General features: G+C 35.7%; 1 protein-coding gene across 1 annotated transcript in view; it reads left to right on the forward strand.

Annotated features, from left to right (window-relative positions):
- Positions 1-14,055, forward strand: part of STAT4 (signal transducer and activator of transcription 4) — a gene marked incomplete at both ends in the record, with an annotated part of 110,980 nt that overhangs the window by 47,877 nt on the left and 49,048 nt on the right. The gene's annotated exons all lie outside the window — the stretch shown is intronic.

The following is a 14,055-nucleotide window of genomic DNA, read 5'->3' on the forward strand; positions in this document are numbered from 1 at the left end:
TAGTGAGACCCTTTGCAAATCAATGAAACCCAATTTCAAAATAAAGAATTAAAAATGGGGCTGAGGGTATAGCTCGGAGGTAGAATGCCCCTGGGTTCAATCCCCAATGCCACAAAAAAATGTACGATTCTGTATCTATGATTACTTAATAAAATAAAAATGGAAAACACATGATTTATGCTCAGGTGTATGTATGTATATGTTTCTAGAATTTTGTAAATGATCAAGTCAGGATTTTACCCAAAAAAAGTGAAATTTTATTATTCATTTCTGTTTTCTAAATTTCATATCACAGAAATGCCTTCCTTTAATGGTAGCAAACGGCCATCGTGGGGATATGTCACAATTTAGTGAGCTGTTTCTGTCGAGTGAACAATCTCTTCATCCTGGTTGCTCTCTAACATAAACAGTATTACAAGAAACAACCTTGAACATGTATTATTATGGATTCATGCTTTTATTTTTATGAGATCTATTCCTTCAAGTGCACTTTTAGTAAAAAGTATAAGCATTTTAAATGTAACATAACAAGGTTGCTTTCCTAAAAGGTTGTAAAATTCACATTTCTATCAGCAAAATGTGTGACGATCTTCTTTTCTATATTTTCATTAACAATAGATGGTATAATCCTTTTTAATTTTTACCAGTGTGATTTTGGGAAAATATTTCTTCCTTTACTTTAAATTTGAGTTTTTCCTATTTTTGAGACTAACCATTCTTTTTCAAACCTGGTTGTACTTTTTGTGACTTTTCTCTTTGTTAGAGTATGTTGGCTTTATAAGAACCTGCCAAACTGTCATTTGAAACAGCTGTGTCATTTTATATCCTGTCAGCAGTGAAGGAGAGGTCCACTTACTTCACATCCTTGTCAGATTCAGAGTTGTGAGTACTTGGGATTCGGGTTATTCTAATAGGTAGTGCTATTTCATTGCTGCTTTAATTTGCATTTCATTTATAACACATGATTTGAAATATCTTTTCAAATTTATTTACCATCTTTGTATCTTCTTTGGCCAGGGGTCTACTAACGAGATCAGCCCATTTATGAAAATAGTTTATTAGTATGTTTTACTTTTACAAAATAATGGGTTTGTTTGTGGCCATCATATTTGCAAATGACAGACTGTGATCATGTCTATCCTCATCACTGCCTTCCTATCGTCCCTTAAGACTCCGACCCGCAGGGGCTTAGAGAACGACACAGACACCTCTTCAGCTGAAATATGAATTCTTCTTTAATGGATCCTTAATATGTCTCTTCTTCCTTCTTTTAATATGTCTGACAATGTGTACAACAAGCACAATATATATCAGCATCATAATCCCTCCTTCTATTCCCTACCAACCCCAAGCTTCCACAGCTAGGGCATGCACACTTCTGACTTTCTAATAGGCAGGCTGGTGGTAGGCGTCACTGATCATTCTGCAGGCACGTAGCATGGCACACTGCGCATGCTCAAGGAGACGTCCATCTTGTGAGTCTCATGACTTGGCTGCAAGCCTAGGCTCCATCTTGAATCCACGCTGGCAACAAGCCTGGGTGCCATCTCGGTCCAGCCGAGTGGGCCCTGACACCTTCCATCCTCCCCTCATCCTTACCCATGATTTCTTCCTCCTCTTCAACAATCTTTATTTTCCTTTTCTAAATTCCACATATGAGAGAAAACAAGTGATACTTATCTGTGTCTGGATTACTTTGCTTAACAAGATGTTCTCTAGTTCCATTCATTTTTCTGTGAATGGCATAATTTTGGTTTTTTGTGGCTGAATAATACTCAAATGTAAATAGATATCACCCTTTGTTTATCCATTCACCTGTTGATGGGCAACTAAGCTGATTCCATAGCTTGACTATTGTGAATTGTGTCATAATAAATGTGGGCATGCAGGTGTATCTAGAGTCTCTTTCATTATTTCCAGTATATACCTATGAGTGGTATACAGAATCATATGATAGTTTCATTTCTAATTTTTTGAGTAACCTACATACTGACTTCCATAGAAGCCATAGTAATTTACATTCCCACCAAAAGTGTACAAAGGTTCCTTTTTCCCACATCCTCACCAGCTTTTGTTATTTTTTGTATTCTTGATTAATGCCATCTGACTGGGATAAGATGGAGTCTCAGTGTAAGTTTGATTTGTGTTTCCCTGATGGCTAATGGTGCTGAGAATTTTTCATATAATTATTGGCCATTTGTACTTCTTTTGAGTAGTGTCTGTTCATTTCATTTGTGTTATTGAGACAGGAAAGTCGTAAATTCAAGGACAGCCTCAACAAGTAGTAAGACTCTCATCAACTTAGCAAGTCCCCTGTTTCAACATAAAAATAAAATAGGGCTGGAGCCAGGCATAGTGGCGCATGCTTGTAATCCCCATGCTTGGGAGGCGGAGACAGGCGAATCACACAGCCACACTGGCTTAAAAGACACTGTTTCCAAATAAAAATATTTTTAAAAATAGGTCTGGGAGTGTAGCCCGGAGGTAGAAGGGCTTCCAGGAACCCCAGTACCACCAAAAAAAAAAAAAAATAGGGCTGGAGATGTAGTTCGCATGTAGAATGTACCTGGGTTCAATCCCCAATACCACAACAACAAATAAATAAGTAAATAAATAAATTGGGTTTGTTTGCTTCATGTTGGGTTTTTTAAGTGATAATATTTTTTGACAAAAGTCCTTTATATGTATTTTGCAAATACATTCTCCCAGCCTATGAGCTGCCTTTTCATTCTTCAGATGTGTCTTCTGTAGAGCAGATGATTTCAGTATTAATGAAGTCCTCAAAATCAATTTGTTCTTTCACGAATTGTGCCTTTGGTGTTATATTAAAGTGTCAAGCCCACCTAGGGCTGTGTACATGTGTGTCTCTAACACTGTTAACTACACTGTGATGTGAGACTGTAATGTACTGATGAAAGTATAAAAATAAGACTGAAGCGATTTCATTTTTTAAGTCATTGCCAAATCCCCACTCCCGGGGTCATCTGACTTTTCTCCTATGTTATCTTCTAGGGGTTTTATGGTTTTGCAGTTTACGTTGAGGTCTATGATCCACTTTGAGTTAACTCTGTGAAGGAATAAAGTCTGTGTCTAGATTCACTGTTTCATGGGCTGCCCCACTGTTCTAGCAACTCTTATTTGAGAAGAAGGCTGCCTTGCCTCATTGTATTGACTTTGTCTCAGATCAGATGAATATATTTTGTGAGTCTTTCTGGCATGTCTATTCTGTTCCATTTGTCCATTTGTCTAGTTTTTCAAATACCACACTGCCAGTTTTGGAGTCAGACAAGATCAGTCCTCTTTGTTTTTCTCTTTCAATATTATAATTATACTGGCTCTTTTGCCTTTCCATATACACTTTAGAATCAGTTGATATACACAAAATAACTTGCTGGAATTTTGATGATGATTTCATTGAATTTATATGACATTAGGAAGAACTGGCATCTTGGCAAAATGACTCTTCCTATACATGAATGTGAATGTGAATTGGGGATTTAATTCTTCTTTGCTTTTTCTCATGATTTTCCTCAAATAGATCTTTTATATATATTATTAGATTTCATTTTTGTGCCACTATAAGTAGTATTGTATTTTAATTTCAGATTTCAATTGCTTATTCCTGGTTTATATGAAAGCAATTGACTTTTATGTATTAACTTTGCATCCTGTAGCCTTGCTATAGTAGTTTATTTTAGGAGTAATGTTTAGAGGAGGGTTCATGTTTTGTTGTTGTTTATTCTTAAGTATTTTCTACATAGGCAATCACTTCGTCTATGACTCAAGATAATATTTTCACTTCTTTCCCAATTTGTATGGTTTTTATTCCCTCTTCTTTATTGCATTAGCTGCTACCTCCAATATGATGCTGAACAGGAATACTTATATGGGCATCTTTCCCTAGATTCCTAGCAGAAAAGTATTATGTTTCACATCTTTAAGTATATTGCCTGTAGAGTTTGCTATAGATGTTCTTAATCAAGTCAAGAAAGTTTTCTTTCTATTCCTGGTATGCTGAGAGTTTTCATCATGAAAGACTATTGATTTTTAAATCTATTATATTATTTTACATTTAGTCAGCCTTAAGATAATTAGGTCAGCTCTTCTTCAATTTAGTGGGTTTGTGTTTTCAATGTAGATATATCCTTATGAATCTGGCAAGGAAGAGATTAAAGTTATTAAGCAAAATTGCACACTCAGAATAAAGAAAGAAATAATAAGAAGCTGAAGCTGAAAGTATGTTATGATACAGAAACTGGGCAATATTTTTTAAATTAGTAAGGGACAAAAATAAAAATGACTTAATAGCAGTATTGTGATGACAAAAAAGGGAGAGAGCACACATGGCGGGTAGAAGGATTTTCAATAAAATAAGTGAATTATTTCCAATAAATTTATGGTACAGATTTTTTATAATAATAAATGAAAGTAAGTGAATGAAAGCATTTCACTCTATAAAGCAGACAAGAGCTTCATATCCCAGAGAAACCACAAAGGAGGAACTAGCAACATTCGAGTATAATATGGTTGCAGGTAGTTTAAAAACTCCTCAAATTGAGATTAGAAGAATAAAAGGTTGCCTTTTATTCCTGTCTCACATACCCACTCCCCAGTTGTTGTTTGGAATAAACTCTCTCGAAAACGACCTGCATTGGAATCCTTGTCTCTGGGTCATTCTCTGGAGGATCTCAAGCTATGACACTTCTTTGTTATGTATTTCTTCAAAGTCCCATATGGTCACTATTGCCTTCCTCTTTCACAGATCTCCTGAATTCTGGCCAGGGCATGCACTCAGAGAACAGCATTTGAAACCCTTCACTGTGCAGAGAAGCTCATTCTCAGTAGTGTTAACTCTCCCAGAAGTGTCTACAATTGCAAGAGAATCATTTTCCAGGAGAAACCACTTTCTGGATTCTAGTCTTGAGTGACTCCCCTCAAGACTGTCTAGTGAAATGGCAGGCTCAATGTCACCCCAGTAGAAATTATTTTTGAGGAGCCCTCTCTCATCTATTACTACTCCTCTGATATTCTGGGTCATCTGGAATTTTTTTTTTAAATATGAACTGGTCATTCTTCAATGCAAGTCAATTTTAGAAATTAGATGAAATGGTAGTAGAAAGGAAATTTAAAGAAAAACCAAAGAATTTAGCATGAAGTAGCAGAAAGAATGTTGGTTCTAAGATACCTTTTTTTTACCCACATTTTAACATCTCTGAGATAAGAATGCACCTTATAATCAGTAATGCTCCTTAATTGCTATTTCTCTGTGGCAACACAGTGTTATTGTTATTGCCTGTGATGTGAAACTGGATCATAGCTATTTGTGTTATTGTCACTTCAATTGAATTATATGCACTGTTGGTATAATACATGTTGAGCTTAATTGCTATTTAAAATGCCATCAAAATGTAGCACTATGATTTAGGATTGAAACAAATAATTGCCATGTATGCAGAATGGAATGAGAACAAATCATCAGAGTACAAATTTGATATTTGTTTAATAAATATTTACTCTATGAATGATTCTAAATTTCATATTTTCTTGGAAAGCAACAATAAAGTGCTTTATAGGATGTGAGAAATGATTTGGCCCCCCAGTAGATAAAGTTTTATTATATTTTATTTTACTGAAATTGGTATAAAAAAAAGATTGTCCATCATACACAAAGCAACAATCACAATAGAAATTGCCAAATTCCTTATAATAAAGAAATCTCAGCACAGTGAAAACCTGGAGTCAAGGAATTATGCATTTCACAGTTTATCATTAAGATGTACAACATCTATTCATCAGAACCATCCTGCTGACCAAACAGAATGCACTTAACTTTGAACATTCTGGAAGCCATTGAAGAAAAATGAAAATATGTGTTTAATCAAATAGGTAATCCTAGGAGATGAGAGATTAATTTACTTGGCAAGGCTTAATGTTACACTGTCAATGCAAAATGGTCTTTAAAAGGATTAAGATAGTGAGTTTAGTTATGAAAAGCAGCATATCACTGGGACATTAAGTCTGACTGTGGAAACTGCTACCATATTATATTTTATTTTATTTTTTGGATACTGGGGATTGAACCCAGGTATTATCTACCACTGAGCTATACCACCCAGCCAAGCACTTTTTATTTTGAAACAGGGTCTTGTTAAGTTGCTGAGGCTGGCCTTAAACCTGCAGTCCTCCCATCTCACCCTTCCAAGAACTGGAATTACAGACAAGCAACAAACAGTAGGCCCATATTAAATTTTAAAGTGTAAAACAATGTCTAAGAATAAGAACTTCTTCAAAGATGTTATTAAGAGTGAATCACGAGTACCACAAAATCAATGCCTTTCATAGCCAGAAAACACCATCACCAGAGAAACAAAAAAATCACCAGGCTCCAGAGAGAAAGCGGACTGAGAACAGAGCTCAGAGCCACAGAGGAGATACACCGGCCTCACGCCCAAGGACGCAGCAGCAGCGCCATACTGCCGGCGGCAGCAGCGAGTTCACCGAACGGCTACAGCAAGCCGAGGTGAGCCTCTGCGGAACAGCCAGGCGGGATTTCTCGGCGCAGGGAGCATCTAAAGCTCCCAGTGGCTGAGCTCAGCACACACTGCAGGGATTCAGAGTGGAACTCAAAACCAAGAAGAAATACGCCAGCCTCACAGCCGAGGGCGTAGCAGCGGCGCCATATTGCCACCGGCGGCGGCAGCAGCGAATTCACCGAGTCCAGTACAGCTACATATGCGTACTCAAGAACAGTGAGTCAAATTGCGGGCCACAGAGGAGAAATACCAGTACTGTACTCCCTGGGACTTGACCCAGTGGGGGAGTGGCGGTGGCAGAGATATCACACCATAGGAGAACGTGCAACCTGGCACCCCCCACAGTCTAAAGCAGCCTCTATCGACTCTCTGGGTCGGAGACTCTGTGATACAACCCAGTAAAGGAGTAGTGGGGTCTGAGATACTACTGACTCGAGATCCAGAACACCTTAAGTGAAGTCATAGTGACCCAAGGGAAGAACCCAGAAAAGGCACAAACTTCCGAAATCATGGGAAAGAGGAATAATACTGGAGCAATGAATGCCCACAACCCCACAACATCAGAACCCGATAAAACAGAAAATCAGAGATTTCTAGAAGATCAAATCAGGAAAATAACTGTAGAAATAATAGAGGTGCTTCGAAAAGAACTCAGAGAGAGCCAAAAAGAGATAAAGGATGCAATTAATGAAGTAAAGGCCTCAATTCAAAGCACAAACAACCGATTAGACCACATGGAGAACAGAATCTCGCTCTTAGAAGATGATCATTCCAAAAATGAACGCATAGTTTCTAATCTAGAAAAAAATATCTGACAGCAGGAATCTGATATTGAAGAAATATGGGCCCATTTTAAGAGAGCTAACCTAAGAATAATTGGAATAGAGGAGAGAAAAGAAAGTGAAACCAAAGGGATCAACAATCTCATCAAGGAAGTAATAGCAGAAAATTTTCCAAACATAGAGCAAGAGGTTAATACACAGGTCCAGGAAACTTGTAGAACTCCCTTTAGACAGGATCGGAGAAGAGGATCCCCATGCCACATAATTGTCAAAATGACCAATGTGGAAGCCAAGCAGAGAATCTTAAAGGCAACAAAAACAAAGGGCCAAGTGACATTCAGAGGCAAACCAATTAGAATCACTCCAGACTTCCCAAACCAAGTCATGAGAGCCAGAAGGGCTTGGAGTAACATATTCCAAACTCTGAAAGAAAACAACTTCCAGCCAAAAATTTCCTACCCAGCAAAAATTTCTATCAAATTAGATGGAGAAATAAGAAGCTTCCATGACAAATAGAAACTGAAGGAATTTATGTCTTCAAAACCAGTGCTAGAGAAAATACTCAAAGAGATTAAGTACAAAGAAGAAATAGGTAACACACACCAGAACCAGAGAAACTAGAGTTTCCATCCAACAGACAACTAAGATTGGTTATCTGTGGAGATTCATTATTTATGTTAGTCTTTTACCTATCTCTAAATGGTATTGTTTGCTTTTATTGTTGCTATTTTTAAGATTTCTAGTTGGAATATTAATATACCTTCAGATATAGCATTTGGAAATATTTTATCCCATTCTATCAGTAACTTTTAACTCTGTTTACATTGTCTTTGGATATACAATATTTTTTTTTTATTTTTTAGGGAGTTTGTATACTCTTCTGTTGCCTGTGCCATTGAAATCATATCCAAGAAATCACTGCCAATTTCAATGTTGTGAGGTTTTATGACCCAGATTTTCTCCTAAAAGTTTATAGTCTTAAGATTTATATTTAGGTCTTTTATCTATTTTTAGTTAATATTTGTATATGGGATTAGGTAAGGGTCCAATTTTATTCTTTTCCATGTAATTATTATTTTTCAACAATATTTGGTTAAAAGATTATTATTTCCACCACCAAATGTTCGTGGAAACCTTGTCAAAAATAACTTGATAATATAGGGAAGAATTTAGCTCTAGGCTTTTATTTAACTCCAATGGTTTATATATCTGCCTTTAGAATAGTACTACACTGTTTCAATTATTGTAGCTTTATATGGTTTGAAATCAGAAAATATATATCTTCTAGCTTTGTTCTTTTTCAAGATCATTTTGGGTATCTAGAGTCCATATTCCATATTAGGATAGATTTTTTTTCCTGAAAAATAAATATATAAATATATGATAGTTTCACCAAAAAAAATAGAAAAAAAAATTATCTGGTAAGAAAGTAAAAAGAAATATTGAAATATTATCTTTAAGTCATCAAAAGCTTGGTATCAGACAAATGAAACTGTTATGTGAGATTATCATTTTTAATTTTGGATAAATTGCTATAATACTAGATGTCAACCACTAAGCCAAGCATGGGAGGGAGGGATGGGGAGAGAATGGGGTGGGGATCGGGTGGGGGCTGACTGGGCGATGTGTGCATGTATGTCTACAAAAGTTTGTATCCCACTATGATGTATGAATACAGTGCAACAATAAAAAAATAAAATTTTAAAAAAATTTTAAAAAAAAGAGTGAATCACAATAGTAGATGGGTGATATCTCTGCTGATGGAAGACTGATTACAAGTTTTCTGGAATTGACATCTGGGGACCTATCTTATATTCTTATTCTCAGTGATTTCACAGACATCTCTGTGAGCTGCTCAATAATAATCTCACCTAAAGTACAGTGGTATGCTTGCTGATCAGGATGGTATGATTAGAACAATTATAGCCCCTCAATGTTTTCATCAAATCATTTTAAGGCTATTTGCGGAGGGAATGTGAATCTTTATTCTTGTTTGAAGACCTTCTGCTGAGACTTTTTGGTACAATCAAAAAGTACCAGTATCAAAACTTACAGAATACAGACCATAGTTGTGCATACTCTAAAGAAATGAGGCACTAATGTCATTCTTGATGGCCTATAGGACATTTTTGTATGGAAAAATAGAGAAGCCAATAAATCTGAGCGTAAAAGATATTCAGAAAATTAAACTCCAAATGCAGTTTTAGGAATATATTAACCTACTTATTTTATGCATATTTCCTTTTATATATGCACAATAGTGATAAATAATTATTTTGCCTATCCTAAAGTAAATTGATTCAGTTCTCTCAATGAGGAGAAATACAACTTCTATTATTTGCACGATGGCATAGCTCATATTTTTGCTTCAAGGTAAAAAAGCATTACCAGAGACAAAGGTCATTGAGATTCACAGTAAAGAAATGTTTTACTCATCAGTAATATATAACAACTCTTATATGTCTGACAGAAGCACAAAGAGAAAAGTTCACGAAGTAGTCTTTAACTTAACTTTTAATAACTGATGAAACTGATCAGGCATAAAAAATAAGCAAAGATGTAAAAATTTAAATAAAACAACAAATTCAATTTTATGAACCTGTGTAATATATGTACCCAAATATTTTAGAGTATACATTTCTTACAAATTAACTTGAACTTCTTAAAAATATTCATATTCTGGCTCACAAAGCAAATTTCAACAACTTAAAGTAATTGAAGTCACTCAGAGGGTTGATCTGTATTTTCTATAATTAAAATGCACTAATTAAAAAATTAAATTATGCTTAGAAATCAGTTTTTTAAAAGTACAAAATCCCTTCTTTGCAAAGTAACCAATACATTTTTGGGGGTTTTTGTTTTGTGGGTTTGTTTTTTGTTTTTTGTTTTTGTTTGTTTGTTTTGCTGTACTGGGGATGGAACCCAGCGACATTCTACATTCAAGCTACATTCCCAACCCGATCTTTTATTCTTTGTTTTTGAAACAGGATCTCACTAAGTTGTGGAGGGCCTAAGTAGCTGAGGCTGGCCTTGAACCTGTGATTCTCCTGTCTCAGCCTCTCAAGTACTTTGATTACAAGTGAGTGCCACCACGCCTGGCTTAACCAATACATTTCTAAATAAGTCTTAGAATGAAGTTGAAATCAGATGATTGAAAAGGAGAAAAATTCTATCTATTTTTGCACAGGATAGGATTTGTGTATTTATAAAATCCAAAAAAGCCTACATATAAGATTCTAGAATCCTTTTGAAGAAATGCTCCTTGCTGCAGTTGGTTTCTTTTTAATTTAGTCTCACTCACAATCCAAATAAATTTTATTTGGAGACAGAAAAGGAGCCACATTCAACCTTAGCCATTGATCTAATACTTAATTTGGGGTCCTTAATTAGCTGTCATATTGGTAAAGTGACTTTTTTAAGAGGTTTTGAACAAAATGGTCATATATATCTGAGAATACAGTTTTAAGTGGTGAAACATTTGCCTCGTGTATGTGAGGAAGGCCCTGTGTTCAATCCCCAGTACTGAAAGAAAAGTGGCCTTTTGTGTGTGTGTGTGTGTGTGTGTGTGTGTGTGTGTGTGTGTGTGTGTGTGTTACTAAGGATTGAATTCTGAGGCATGCTACCTCTGAGCTACATCTCCAGCCCGATTTTATTTTTTCATTTTGAAACAGGGTCTTACTAAATTGCAGAGGGCCTCACGAGTTTGCTGAGGCTGGCTACAAACCTAGGATCCTCCTGTCTCAGCCTCCCAAGTATTGGAATTGCAAATGTGTACCACCAGGCCTGGAGAAAGTAGCCATTTAAACACAAACATTTTTTTATTCCAATAATAAAGACTTTGGAATCTAGCCAGGCATGGCTAGATTATGTTTGTTTGTTTTTTGTGTGTGTGTTTTGCGAATCTGGGGATGGAACCCAGGGGCATTTGACCCTGCCCTATTTTTTATTCTTTATTTTGAAACAGGGTCTCACTGAGTTACAGAGAGCCTCACTAAGTAGCTGAGGCTGTCTGCCAACCATCATCCTCCGGTCTCAGCCTCCCGAATGCTGGGATTACAAGCGTGCGCCACCACGCCCGGCTCTAGATTATGTTTTAAAAAATAAAATAGAGCTGGAGTATAGCTCAGAGGCAGAATGTTCCTGGGTTAAGTTCCACAAAAAAGTCTTTGTAATCTAGTTTAGTAATCTAGCATGATGGCATATGTCTGTAATCCCAGTACTTGGAAGGGTGAGACAGGAGGATCGGAGGTTCAAGGACAGCTTCCTCAACCTAGTGAGACCCTATTTGAAAAACAAGAAATAAGAAGAGCGCTTTAGTATCACAAAAAAGACACGAGAAATCTGAGAATTGTGTAGGAATACAAATTGTTATGTAACCCAAAATTCTACCTCAGCTAGTGAAATATAGCAACTAGGCCAGGTGCCCATAGACATTGCTAAGGGACTTCAAAAGGTACCACACATGGCCTGGTTTAATGAAAAAACATACAATAGGGGTGTGGATCAGAGTCTACAGAGTCAAAATTAGTCATGAGATGCTACTAAGATAAGGGAGCACTCACCTGTGATCCTAGTTCTTAGGAGGAAGGCCTGGGGTTATAGCTCATACAGAACGCCTCTGGGTTCAATAAGTATTAATGGCTTTTCCCACCATTCTCAAATAGACTGAAGTGTTTTTTTTTTTTAATGAATTGCAAAAGCACAAGTTCTTCGTTTCAGTTTTCTACTGTAAATATTCATAATGCATTTAACATCTTGGAGGTTGAACTACCGTACTTAAGAATTGAAATAAAAATGATTATACGAAAAAATTTAGAATTGATAAATATTACATATACAGTATTAGAATCAAGAACTTAGTAAGTTTGCTGTGTTCAAAATCAATGCATGGAAATTAATTATATTTCCCACATATCAGCAAATTTAGGAAATATATAATTTATTCCAGTATTATAAGTATTCCAACTACATAGAAACAACCCTAAAGAAAGATGTTCAAACTTTCTACATGAAAGATAATAGTGTTTAATAGAGATGTTAAAGAAAGTCTAAATAATTGAATTATAACAGTTATAAACATGCCAAATTTGTATAAATTTACCTACAAATTTAGTGCCATTCAAATTTTCAGCATAGATATGTATGGATCTTAACAAGTTGATTCTAAAATTTATATGGGAATGCAGTGGAAATCTATTCTACTTGACATTATGGCTTATGATAATCTGCTGAGGGGGCAGAGATAAAACCCCAAGATGAACACAAACTCACCCACATATGGACCTGAAAGTTGGCCAGTAGATCAGTGAGGGGGGAAAAAATGCCCAGTAAATGTTGGAATTTTTTATCCACATTAAAAAGAAACTATTATTAAGAAGCTCCAAATGGATAATAATTCAGAGTAAAACCATAAAGACTTAAAAGGTAACATGGAGAAAAATCTCCATAACTCAAAGATTTTTTAAATGCAAAATCAAAACACTAACCATAAAAGAAAAGATTAATAGATTTGATTTTACTATAATGAAAATTTTCTGTTCCTTCACACTAGACTGTAGGGGAAAAATGAGCCAGAGAGAAGAAGACATTTGCAATACATATGCATCAGGAAAAGGAGCCCACCGTAGACATGGGCAGTTTCTCTTTCTCTGGCTTGATTTTCTTTCTTTTCCCCATCAACACATACTTGGGGATTTGTTTTGTTGTTCATTGAGATTCCACATACTTAGTAACTACAGAAAGGTGACCATGAGTACACCTTTAATACTTAGGAAAATAAAAGTACTAATTAGATATTGAGTCTATAGTGATCATTTTCCTTAAGATGCACTAAGTTAAGGAAATTTCCAAAAAATGAAAATATCTGCTAGGTGAAAACTAAGTTTATTCCTGGCTCTTAGCAAAGGGGAAAAAAATGAGTAATTTAACCTTAGAAGATAAAAGGGGGAGAATCTGAAAAGGAAGGTAAAAGAACTTAAAGCAAGAAAGGAAAATGAAAAACTGTACCACGAAGCTGAGGATATCGAAAGATGGTATCTGAAAGGTCAAGGAAATATTCCATAGCAGTGAGAAAAACAAAGGCAAATACTGGTAGTTTTTGAGGTGTTAGAGGAACCCCTGATCTTAGATAGGACATGTTCTTAAGTTTATATTAATAATAGAGCTTCCAAATTAGTCCCCCTGACGGGGGTGGGGGGGAGACTTTTAGTTTTAATGCCTGAATATTTTCAAAGTGAACTGAAGGCAAAATGAGAAAATGTAGCTTTTCCAGGGAGTTAAATGCAATATATATGAAAAAAATCAGTAGATGGGAAAATTAACAGGAATAAATTCTAATACATAATCTGACATTGTCAACATACAGAAATCAGAAATGTGTTATCCCTTCTTAATAAGATCATTTTCCTTTCTTTATCTTTGAGTTTCAGCCAATTTTTTTTCCTTATAAAATTTCTGATTTGATGGGGGGGTTAAAAACACTCAATATGGAAAAGCAGGAATCCTGATGGTTGTTTACCCTAGTTTTACAAAAAGAAGTGTTAATTAAGCATCATCTGATAAATTTGTGGTACCAATCACAGCCATAAAAATGTTTACAAACAATAATCTCATTTTTTTTTCTCTAGAAAGACCTTTTGGTTTGCCAATCTGTATAATCTACTTGTTATTTGTTATGCTATCAACCGTTTTTTTACCATTTTGTGTGTATTAGCACCTCCTTCAAGTATACAGCTAGGACC

The sequence above is a fragment of the Muscardinus avellanarius genome (genome assembly GCF_963383645.1).
Source record: "Muscardinus avellanarius genome assembly, chromosome: 2".
Taxonomy (NCBI): domain Eukaryota; kingdom Metazoa; phylum Chordata; class Mammalia; order Rodentia; family Gliridae; genus Muscardinus; species Muscardinus avellanarius.